Raw genomic sequence first — 12,608 nt, 5'->3', positions numbered from 1 at the left:
TGGTTCAAATGGCTCTGAGCACTACGGGACTTAACTTCTAAGGCCATCAGTCCCCTAGAACTTAGAACTACGTAAACCTAACTAACCTAAAGACATCACACACATCCATGCCCGAGGCAGGATTCGAAGCTGCGACCGCAGCGGTCGCGCGGCTCCAGACTGTAGCGCCTAGAACCGCTCGGCTACTCTGGCCGGCCCGTTAAGTTTCTAATTTATTACTCTTTTATAGCAGACAAATATTTAATCCCTTAAAGCACGTGAAGCATTGCAGGTCAGTGCTGTGTCACTTCGGAAAACATTTTACCAGTAGAATGGAAAAACGAGTCCAAGTTGCAAATTTTTACTTTTTATTCATTCGATGACTAGTTTCGGGCCGAGACTCATTTTTAAATCACCATAACATAGTCGAAAATGGCATTACCGAAGAAGTAAAAAAAAATGTTCAATGAACATTTACAGTGCGTACTGATAAGTTCTCTGTATGCACTGATCATTGCATATTTATGGCGTTTTCGGAAATACCATTTTCGGATGTGTTATGATGATTTGAAAATGGTAATGATGATTCATCGAATGAGTGAAGGGTAAAAATTTGCAACTCGGACCGGTTTTTCTGGTTCTACTGAGTAACGGAAGTTGCTGACCCGAGCTGCTCCAGCACGCTGGAAGTTGGACAGTATTTTACGTCACCTCGAAAGCGTGTCTGCAGAGCGGCGCTGGTGCCACCGGCAGTGCGAGGCACCGCCGCGCGGGCCGTGCGGGGGCGGGCCCCGCTACGCACCGCACGCACCCGCGTCGTGTCGGTGGATTCCGCCGACGACCGACGTCGGCCGGAGGCGGCCGGCCGATCTTTCCAAATCAGTACGCCGCCGCGTGCGCCGCCACACTACGGCACCTCTTCTCTCCCGAACGTACAGACTTCGGACGACAATCGGTGAAGTTCAGATGAGCTAGTTTTATTCATTCAAACCGACTGACTTTCTCACGCACTAAATATGGAGAGTCAGAAACCGATAAGAGTGAGTTTCTGGCATCCTGAGGATCAAAATACACTCCTGGAAATGGAAAAAAGAACACATTGACACCGGTGTGTCAGACCCACCATACTTGCTCCGGACACTGCGAGAGGGCTGTACAAGCAATGATCACACGCACGGCACAGCGGACACACCAGGAACGGCGGTGTTGGCCGTCGAATGGCGCTAGCTGCGCAGCATTTGTGCACCGCCGCCGTCAGTGTCAGCCAGTTTGCCGTGGCATACGGAGCTCCATCGCAGTCTTTAACACTGGTAGCATGCCGCGACAGTGTGGACGTGAACCGTATGTGCAGTTGACGGACTTTGAGCGAGGGCGTATAGTGGGCATGCGGGAGGCCGGGTGGACGTACCGCCGAATTGCTCGACACGTGGGGCGTGAGGTCTCCACAGTACATCGATGTTGTCGCCAGTGGTCGGCGGAAGGTGCACGTGCCCGTCGACCTGGGACCGGACGGCAGCGACGCACGGATGCACGCCAAGACCGTAGGATCCTACGCAGTGCCGTAGGGGACCGCACCGCCACTTCCCAGCAAATTAGTGACACTGTTGCTCCTGGGGTATCGGCGAGGACCATTCGCAACCGCCTCCATGAAGCTGGGCTACGGTCCCGCACACCGTTAGGCCGTCTTCCGCTCACGCCCCAACATCGTGCAGCCCGCCTCCAGTGGTGTCGCGACAGGCGTGAATGGAGGGACGAATGGAGACGTGTCGTCTTCACCGATGAGAGTCGCTTCTGCCTTGGTGCCAATGATGGTCGTATGCGTGTTTGGCGCCGTGCAGGTGAGCGCCACAATCAGGACTGCATACGACCGAGGCACACAGGGCCAACACCCGGCATCATGGTGTGGGGAGCGATCTCCTACACTGGCCGTACACCACTGGTGATCGTCGAGGGGACACTGAATAGTGCACGGTACATCCAAACCGTCATCGAACCCATCGTTCTACCATTCCTAGACCGGCAAGGGAACTTGCTGTTCCAACAGGACAATGCACGTCCGCATGTATCCCGTGCCACCCAACGTGCTCTAGAAGGTGTAAGTCAACTACCCTGGCCAGCAAGATCTCCGGATCTGTCCCCCATTGAGCATGTTTGGGACTGGATGAAGCGTCGTCTCACGCGGTCTGCACGTCCAGCACGAACGCTGGTCCAACTGAGGCGCCAGGTGGAAATGGCATGGCAAGCCGTTCCACAGGACTACATCCAGCATCTCTACGATCGTCTCCATGGGAGAATAGCAGCCTGCATTGCTGCGAAAGGAGGATATACACTGTACTAGTGCCGACATTGTGCATGCTCTGTTGCCTGTGTCTATGTGCCTGTGGTTCTGTCAGTGTGATCATGTGATGTATCTGACCCCAGGAATGTGTCAATAAAGTTTCCCCTTCCTGGGACAATGAATTCACGGTGTTCTTATTTCAATTTCCAGGAGTGTATTTAATAGCAGAAGCCACTATGTAGCACTCGTATCCAATGAGAGGGGCGTCTGTAGAACCTAACCTACTTGATTCATAGTATAGTTTCTAACCTAACCTCCTTTGGCCCAGTCAAAAAATGACGAAGGAGGTCGGGCCCAGCGTGCCCACGCTGTCGGCTGGCACTGTCGGGCGACGTCTGGCGACGGTGTCTGACGACCGTTGTCGGCGCCACTGCGATGGCAGCCGTACGGCCGGGGACGTCGCTGTCTCAGCTGTTCCGTACCGGTTCTTACGCCGTGTGTTTGTTCCTCGTTTCTGTCGGCGTTGTTAGTAAAATAACACTGATCACGTTTCCCATTTCGTATAATAAAGCAATATTTCGAACTGATATTGTTGTGGCGTTGCAAGACAGCCACGCCACTCGGAAGTAGCCGAAATGCACGCGTACACACACGCCGGCTGGCGTGAGGTCTGAAACAGGATACTTAATGAATGCTATAAAGAAAAGTACGGAGCTTCTGTTTACTTAAATTTAATTCATCCTTGTGGTACATCGCTCTTGAGACTCTCAGATATCGTTAATGGCGCCTTGCTAGGTCGTAGCCAAGGACTTAGCTAAAGGCTATTCTAACTGTCTCTCGGCAAATGAGAGAAAGGCTTCGTCAGTGTAGTCGCTAGCAAAGTCGTCGTACAACTGGGGCGAGTGCTCGTACGTCTCTCTAGACCTGCCGTGTGGTGGCGCTCGGTCTGCAATTACTGACAGTGGCGACACGCGGGTCCGACATGTACTAATGGACCGCGGCCGACTTAAAGCTACCACCTAGCAAGTGTGGTGTCTGGCGGTGACACCACAGATATTACGGTTTTTACTCTGTATTCAGGAAAAAATTAAAAAAAGTGCCTGTTACAACGGAGACGAAAGAAATACCGGAAAATACCGGTTATTCGGAACTAAAATACCGGTATCGGCTTTAACCGGTCAGTTTTTCCCATTCCTGCCAGGCACTACTGTGCCACCACTCTTCCATTAACAAAGCTGTGTAGGTAAAGTCATCGCTAATCACCCAGGGCTCCGGAATGTCACATTTCGAAACATTTTAGTATTAATACTGTCTGCATGTTCATTAATGGGACATCACGAACACGAACAGCTACGATCTCAATACAGTTCCCTAAGGCAAGAAGTTACTTCTACATCCGCCGATGAATCTCCGATGCGTGACAGCTTTCTTCGTCTTCCCTACCAAAAAATGCTCGATCCAGTCACAAATTTCGCTCGAAACACCGTACAATTGTACTTTTGATAATAAGAGTAGACGTGGTACTGATTCAAATGACTTTCGGAAATCGAGAAGTACTCGGTCTACCTAACTGCCTCCATTCGTGGCTTTTAGTATGCCGTGAGAGAAGCAAGTGAGTTGGGTTTCACGAGATTGACGTTCCGAAATCCGTGCTACTTGACATAGAGGACCTCATTCTGTTCGAGCCACCTCGCTATGTTTTAACTCAGATTATCTGCTAAAATTGCACAACAAATCGATGTGGAGGATAGTTGGCGGCAGTTTTATGAATCGCTTCTGCTCCCCACTTTACCTGCGCTCTCTTCCGACAACTGGGGACGGTTTTCTGTTTGGGACATTATAATTAACAGATTACACCATATAAAAGAAAAGATTATGAATTGCGTCAATGCATAGCAGACGTGACAGAAAAGTTGATAGCGACCCGCTAAAACGTCCAGGTGCGGACTTTTCGCACATTTTTCTCGACAATAATAGTAAGCAGCGCACACAACACCGCACGTTAATCAACAATGTCTATTTTATTGCTACAACACTGTTGCATATTTAAAATTGAGAGCGAGTCCAAACGTTCCGTAGTGGTCCCACGTCATCCGCATTTGATGCATCATGAGACGAATACTTTAAATTTTGCGATTAAAGTGATTTTCATTTTCTGTTTAAAAAAGTGATGTGGTGACATCTGCTGAACAAACTTTCCTCACCCTACTGTACGACAAATTGCAGAAAAAACGTCGCGTTCTGGACAGGTCTCTAGTGCGGTGCATTAATTAAACTCCATATTTTCGTTGTATGCAAGTATATCTCCATGAAATAAGGTACTTTAGCTTTGCAAACACGTAAACAAACGTGGCGGCGCGTCGCTTTGCTTCTTTCAGCCAGCCGCGGTTTCCCACACATCAGGCCGTCACCAGAAACTTCATTTGACAGGACAGTGAAAATAGTACCGCACGAATACTGCGGTGAATGTCCTCGGTGCTGTGTCGTACCGCCAGAAGCACGTCCGTGTGGCGTCACGTGTCCCGTGCCGTGACCGGCCGACAGGAGAACAGGAAGCGGCTGCCGTGTCGATATAAGGTCCGCGCACTTGTTTGTCAATCGTGAGCCGACGAGTCTGTTAACTTAATCTCACTTTTGGAGCAGACGCTGTTTGTCTATGCTCCAAATGCAGGTAAAACATTTCTAACGTGCTCTGGCACTGTCTTTACAGAAGAAGAAAACAAGATGCTGGTCCAGAGGTGACTTAGAATGAGAAATACACAAGCTGTAACCTGTTAAAGGAAAATGTTACACTCGGAACGTGACGGCTACGTCAGCTTACTGCGAATGGACAGGGGAACTTCTAATAACTTGTTTGGAGCACCTTGCCGCTCACATTGAAAAAGAAGACACAAGTATGAGAAAATTTATTCTCTTCTACTTGGTATTCTGTGACAGATTATTAAGGTTCCACAATGTGGGAACATGAAGCCTGCATCGCCCTTGGAAGAATTTCGACTTTTCATTTTACTGCGTGTTGTGCGTAGAATGCTGATTTTCTTCTTAACCTTATCCTGCTTAAACTATGGCTGGGAAAGATGCGACACGTCTACTATTTTGGTAACTGCCAGTGCTATTTTACTTTCTTGCTTGATCGTAGCTTGCACGGGTTGTGGTGACTCACGATACACTCATATATAAATTCTAACAAAAGTATTTCACTAAGCATGTGCGGCAAAACACCAGCACACAAGTCAGCCACGTTTTCAAATTTTCCATCAATCAAAATTTCGCTCAAACACGTCAAACACGCCCCGTGTCAAACAAAACCCTACACGTTGAAATATTTGGCACGCAGAGTAAAATTTGGTGCCTCTATTTGATCGTGTAGCGGGCCTTTAGGTGTTTTTAAGGATGAATTGCTTATCTGATAGTCTCAGTAGTTATACGTACGCCATACGAAAATGTGCAGCGTAACTGACAGGCAGAATTAGAGATTTCCCAACAGTGTACAGATTTGGCCACGATGTGCTGTGTAAAAGTTTCGGGAAATATAACTTCAGCAGATTACCCGTGTTGCAAGTAAAACGGTTTTAAGATGGGTCCATTATTACGGGGAAAGCAGTTTTCAATTATCAAACTAGCAAACTTTCAAAAATATGGAGAGAAGCACTACCGCAGAAGAGGTGAAGGGAAGGCCAGAAGAGATAGAAAGGGGGGGGGGGGAACGAGGGGGGGGGGGGCAAAATCCCCGGGCATCACGCCTCATGGGAGGCCCCACGTCTCCCAAGGCTTCGGCTGCCCTAGAATACAAAGCTGGCAAATATGAGGCTGCTTTTGTAAAATAATTTCGTCATCCTGCACCTGCATAGCCAATCCAGCTCTTGCTTTTCACTTTTACCATTCTTACAGGTCAGCTGCAAGCAGTTCTATTTCTTGCTTAATCTTGAATGCACGACTTTGTCTTTAGACACTGTACATTGAAACCACGTTACTTGTGATGGAATCTGAAGTATGCTTCCTTTAAATGCTGTCGGAAAAACTGCCAAAGCATTTGCGTAACAAATGTACACAGCAACAGCTGTAGAATGTCGCTATGATCTGTTACGATTGCCAACAACATTCAAATCTAAGGTAATCTGATTGCATCACAAGGTGATTTTACACGAAACATGCAGAAAGTATTTTCATTCGAGAGTGGACACAAAATAAAATATAGTAAAATTTGATCAATTCAGAACGTGTATAAGTCGGAAATAGGCCCAAACCGTAGAAGTATTTCAGTCCCAACACATTCAATATACTTTTACAAGCTACATATATATATATATACAGCGGAACGTGTCTAAAACGGATCGCTAATTCTACGTCTTTCTTCTTCTTCTTCTGCTTTTACGGCCTCATTGGACCACTTCAGTCAATCATTTCTGGTCCTCTTCTTTGGTATTTTCCCCTTCCGAGTGGCCCAGTATCTCTTCATTCGTTCCGATGCTTTTCGTCGTTCCTCATCTGTAAATACCCTTTTCATTGTATGTCGTTTGTCAATTTTTGGTTTAAATCTTATTTCTGTGTCCCTCAACTTCTTTAAATTTGGCGTTTTGTTCTGCAAATCATCCAGAGTTATTTCCAGTTGTTCCATATCCTCTCTTATTTCCTTAAGCCTTCCTCCTTGTTGTTTCAAATTCCAGAGTTTCTCAATAATTTTCCTTGATAATCTGGTTTCTGGTGTCCTCAGAATGTGACCACAAAAAGAGATCCTTTTCTTTCGTATAGTATCAGTGATGGGCTCCAGTTCTCTGTATACCACTTCATTTGGAACTATCCGCCATTGCCCAGCTTTTTGATATATCTTATTTATGCATGTTCTAGCAATTCTTCTCTCTACTTTTAAAATTTTGTCAATTCTGTTTTTCTGGGTGACTTTAAAAAGAGTTTCACTTCCGTATGTAACCTCTGGTTGAACCACCGTCTTGTAATGTTTTAATTTTGTTTTAATTGATAGACATTTTTTATTGTACGTAGACCATGTTAGTTTTTGAGCTTTTATCATTTTATTAGTTCTTGCTCGCCATGCAGGTTTCTCGTCCAATTTATGTGTTATAATTTCACCCAGGTATTTAAATTGTTTCACTATTTTAATTTCCCTATTGTTCACTGTGATGTGATCTATTACAAGTGGATCCGTTACCATTATTTCAATCTTTTGAAATGATATCTGGAGTCCTAATTTTTGTGCAATATTTTGTAAGCTTGTTATTTGTTTCGTGGCTTCCTGAATATTATTAGCTAGTAATGCTAGGTCATCAGCAAATCCCAAGCAATTTAGGTTTATTTTATCTTTCTTAGATCCAATTTTAATATTCATAGGATTTTCCTTGTACCATTCTCTCATTACATATTCAAGACCACCATTGAATAGCAATGGTGATAAACAATCTCCCTGTCTCAACCCTGTTTTAATCATAAATGGTTCAGATATTTCTCCTCTAAATTTTACTTTGGATTTGGTGTTTGTTAAGGTTAACTGTATCATTTTTATTAATTTAGGATGAAGTCGAAAATTCCTTAATATTTTCATCATTGAAGATCTATGGATGCAATCATACGCCTTTTTGAAATCTACAAAGGTTATGACTAGTTGTTTTTGCCTTCTTTTGTAGACATCCATAACTAACTTCAAGGTGATTATCTGTTCTGGGCAGCTTCTCCAGGATCTAAATCCTCCTTGATATTCTCCCAGTTCCAGTTCTAATTGATCTTTACAGCGGTTGTATAGTATTCTTGACATGATCTTATACGTGCAGTCCAAAAGGGAAATTCCTCTATAGTTGTCTGGATTTGATTTTCCTCCTTTCTTATGTAATGGATGTATTATAGCAGTAGTCCAATTTTCTGGTAATTTCTCTTCATTCCAGATTTTTACTATGCATTGGTGTAATGCTATCTTTACTGGTTCTGCTGCATATTTCCAAAGTTCAGCAAACGTTTGATCTTCTCCACTTGCTTTGTAGTTTTTGAGTTCTTTCAAAGCTCTGTAGACCTCATTTATTGTAGGTGGATTTATATTTTCTGCTGGTGTTTTAATTGGGGTTTCTGTGTTTATCTGAAGAAGTTCTGGGGGGATCTTCACAATTTAGTAACTTGTTAAATGTTTCTGCTAGAATTTCTGTATTTTTACTATTGCTATGGGCTAGGTTATTACCTTTATCTTTTAACATTAATGTTGGAGGATCATATCTTTGTAATTGTCTGCCAAATATTTTGTAATAGTCTCTTGAGTTTGTTTTTTCACTATTTGTTTCTATCATTAGAAGTATATCTTTTTGGTACTGACGTTTAACTCTCCTTATTTTTTTTTGTGTTGTCTTCCTTTGTTTTGTGAGTTCCAAATATGATTTTTCTGTTTTTTCATTTTGAAGCCTTAACCAGGCTTGGTGTCGATCCAACACTGCTTCATCACATTCATCGTTCCACCACTGGTGTTTTTTCCTTGGATTTATAGGGGCAACTTGTTCAGCTATTTGTTTCAATTTGGGAATTATTTCTTCCAGATCATCTGTTATTTTTACATCCCTGGTTTGTGCTTCATAATCCTCAATTTGTATCAGTTTATGAGGGTCATAAGTTCTCTTCTTCTTCTGGTGGGATTTTTTCTTTGCTAATGGGGTTAATTTAATTTTAATTTTTATCATGTAATGATCTGATCCGGTATCTGTCCCTCTCAGTACTTTCACATTGTAAATTTCCTTGTGGTAATTCTTATCCATGCAGACATGGTCCAGTTGCCATTCTCCTTTTTTCCAGTCTGGATGTTTCCAAGTTTTTAGTTTACCTGGTCTTCTCTTAAAATACGTCGACTTTGAGATCATGTCATGGTTTCTGCAAAATTCCACTAGTCTTATGCCATTTTTGTTTGTTCTTCTTTGTGCTGTCCATTTCCCTATTATGTCTCTATATCTCTTTTCCCTTCCTAACTGGGCATTGAAGTCTCCAATTAAAATTTTGATGTGATTTTTATTAATGTTATTCGTCGTTTGATCTAAGAGCTCCCAAAATTTTTCTACCTCTTCTCTGTGTTCTTTTTTATTATTTTTATCATTTGTCGGGGCATGGGCATTTATTATTGTGTACATTTTATTTGCAGCTTTTAGAGTTAATGTTGAGAGCCTGGGAGATTGTGCTTTAAATTCTATTATGGACTCTATTATTTTCAGACTCACCACGAATCCTGTTCCACATTGTGGACACTGTTTCATGACTCTTTTCCCTGGTATTCCCTTTATTAAGAATTTACTGTGTAATGCCGAAAGTTAATTTTGACACAAAGACAATATATGCCTGACTATCTGCTCGGCGGCGCAAAACCGAGAAAAGAGCATATGTGCTGCGGGTGTGGGCATCAGACTGCACCGCTCTGTGCAACAACGAACAGGTTAACGAGTAGTGTCGGTGCATCAAAGGAAATGGTTCGTTCGTGAGCGCTCGGTTTGGCGGGGTCTCTGGTTTTCCATTATTATTGACGCATAAGGGTGGGAGGGGGGGAGGGGGAGGGGGGGCGCACGCTGGAACACTGTAGCGTGGACGCTGCTGTAATCGGTGCAGTGAAGGAGACGAGTGTTGTTCCGATGACGCACTAACAGCATTATTGTCTGTCCGTTTCATTTGACTACTAGCGCCTTAAGTGATACAATGATTCGAAGGAAAAGTACAAGTCGCAAACACTTACACTTAATGAAAACATTAAGATAATCGAGGCGAGTGAGAAAGACCAACTCTCTGTACACGAAATAATGCTCCGTTTCAAATGCGGTAAAAAACAAATTCACGATGCTTTAAGAAACAAGAAGAAGATACTGGATGAATGGATGATTGGGATGGGGCAAATGAAAAGAAAGGCGAAGAAGACGGGAGATGAAGAAACTAACCGAATAATGTGGGAATGGTTCGTAAGTGCGTGGGAAAATAACTTACCTTTTTCTGGACCCACGTTGCATAGTGAGCCAAAGAGCTTGGAAACACCGGGTTTATGCATACATGGGAAGGCTGTACAGTTTCAGAGCTAGGCACAACATCGTGTGGAATGAAGTGTGTGGGGAAGCTAAGGATGTGCAGCAAAGTGTAGCAACAGAACGGAAGACAATATTGTGCGACCTAACTGCGGATTATGATCCGAAAGACATGTTCGGAGCCGATAAAACGCGTCTGTTTCGTTGCGCACTGCCTTCAAAATCTCTAGCAATTCGTGGTGAAAAGTGCACCGATGGAAAAATGTCCCAGGAAAGACTCACTGTACTACTGTGTGGAAATATATTACGTGAAAAGGAGACGCCAGCTCTGACTGGAAAGGAAGCAAAACCGCGTTGTTTCGAAACTATAGGCCCAAGCAGCCTTCTACTCACAGGGCAAAGCAATATAAAGGCATGGATAATGTGCGGTCTTACGGAAGAATGGCTGGGATCTTCAACGCCATAGTTAAAACATGAAATTGCCAAGTTTTCCTTTTCCCAGACAATGCAACCTGCCACCCGAAAATCAAGTAAGTTGTCAAACGTGAAACTGGCTCGTTTCCAGCCACGAACAATGGACCAGGGGGTTATTTGCATATACCAGTCCCATTACGTGCGATTGTAGATGCAATCTCGTATTCTTTGTGCTGAAGAAGCAGAAAGTGCATTTGCTCTGGCACGGTCAGTTTCTGTCCTGGATGTAAATTGGATTGGCTTGGCAGTAAGGGAAATGAAGTCCAAAACTGTTACCAAGTGCTTCAGAAAAGCGCAGTTTCGAGCTCAAGAACAAGACGCATTTATGGCCATCGAAACTCAAGGAAATGCTGCCTTAATTGGTTAATTTACTAAAATGCGAAACATTTCATGTAGTGCAGATGACAACATTCAAAGTTATGACTTTCTGTCAACTCAGTCCACTTTGGGATGTCAGCAACAAATTTAACAGGTATCCGCAACACAGAAGATGATCTGCACGAAGAAAAGGAGCAAAATTATGCCCCTAGAAAAATTAATTTCCCGAAGAAGTTATTGCAGGCGTAAACGATGTTATGCAAGTTACAGTACACACAAATACTCCCCCGCTGTTGGAACTACAGTATAGTGCAAAACATTACGTAGAGTAAACGATTTTGAAAAGGAAATTCGCACAATTTCCCTCCTTGATATGTGACAAATAAGTGAACTGTAAAGGAAATAAACATAGGAATACTGTGTATTAAATACAACAATACACGAATTTAAAGTCGGAGTAAAAATACAAAAATGCCGTATAATTTATCAATTAGTGTAATAGTCTACTATTCTATTGTAGAATATACAGTAAACAAACGTCTATTGTGCAGGAGTGCACGTACTGCGTAAATACGTTCATAAATTTGTACCTTTGTGCATGATACGTGACAAATTTTATTTAGCCTAGTGGGTTTTGTGTAATCTGGAAACTTGCCCAATTTGGAACAGTATTTTAGTCGCACGTGATTCCGTTTTGAGCGATTTTTACTGTATATCTGTTGTCCTGGAAGAACCCTGAAAGTGAAGAAATGAAATAAAACAGGTACAGTGACCAAGCTAATGGTGGGAAGTAAAGAGATAATGTTCTTCTTTTGTTCGTTTGCAGAAGAGCCATCTTACATGGGTTCAAATGGCTCTGAGCACTAGGGGACTTAACATCTATGGTCATCAGTCCCCTAGAACTTCTGAAACCTAACTAACCTAAGGACAGCATACAACACCCAGTCATCACAAGGCAGAGAAAATCCCTGACCCCGCCGGGAATCGAACCCGGGAACCCGGGCGTGGGAAAGGAGAACGCTACCGCACGACCACGAGCTGCGGACATCTTATATGGGAAGCTTTGCGTTACTTGATGTGAAATTATTTCTTGGTCAAAGAAGTTTGGCTTTCAGAGATTAATCTCAGAAAATTGGAGGTTCACATAATGGAAATTTCCTCGGATTATTAGTGTTCTAGAGTCACTACGATTCATTTATCGCAAATACACTCCTGGAAATGGAAAAAAGAACACATTGACACCGGTGTGTCAGACCCACCATATTTGCTCCGGACACTGCGAGAGGGCTGTACAAGCAATGATCACACGCACGGCACAGCGGACACACCAGGAACCGCGGTGTTGGCCGTCGAATGGCGCTAGCTGCGCAGCATTTGTGCACCGCCGCCGTCATTGTCAGCCAGTTTGCCGTGGCATACGAAGCTCCATCGCAGTCTTTAACACTGGTAGCATGCCGCGACAGCGTGGACGTGAACCGTATGTGCAGTTGACGGACTTTGAGCGAGGGCGTATAGTGGGCATGCGGGAGGCCGGGTGGACGTACCGCCGAATTGCTCAACACGTGGGGCGTGAG

Source organism: Schistocerca serialis, chromosome 11, assembly GCF_023864345.2.
Source record: "Schistocerca serialis cubense isolate TAMUIC-IGC-003099 chromosome 11, iqSchSeri2.2, whole genome shotgun sequence".
Classification (NCBI taxonomy): domain Eukaryota; kingdom Metazoa; phylum Arthropoda; class Insecta; order Orthoptera; family Acrididae; genus Schistocerca; species Schistocerca serialis.
This window is presented reverse-complemented; position numbering follows the sequence as displayed.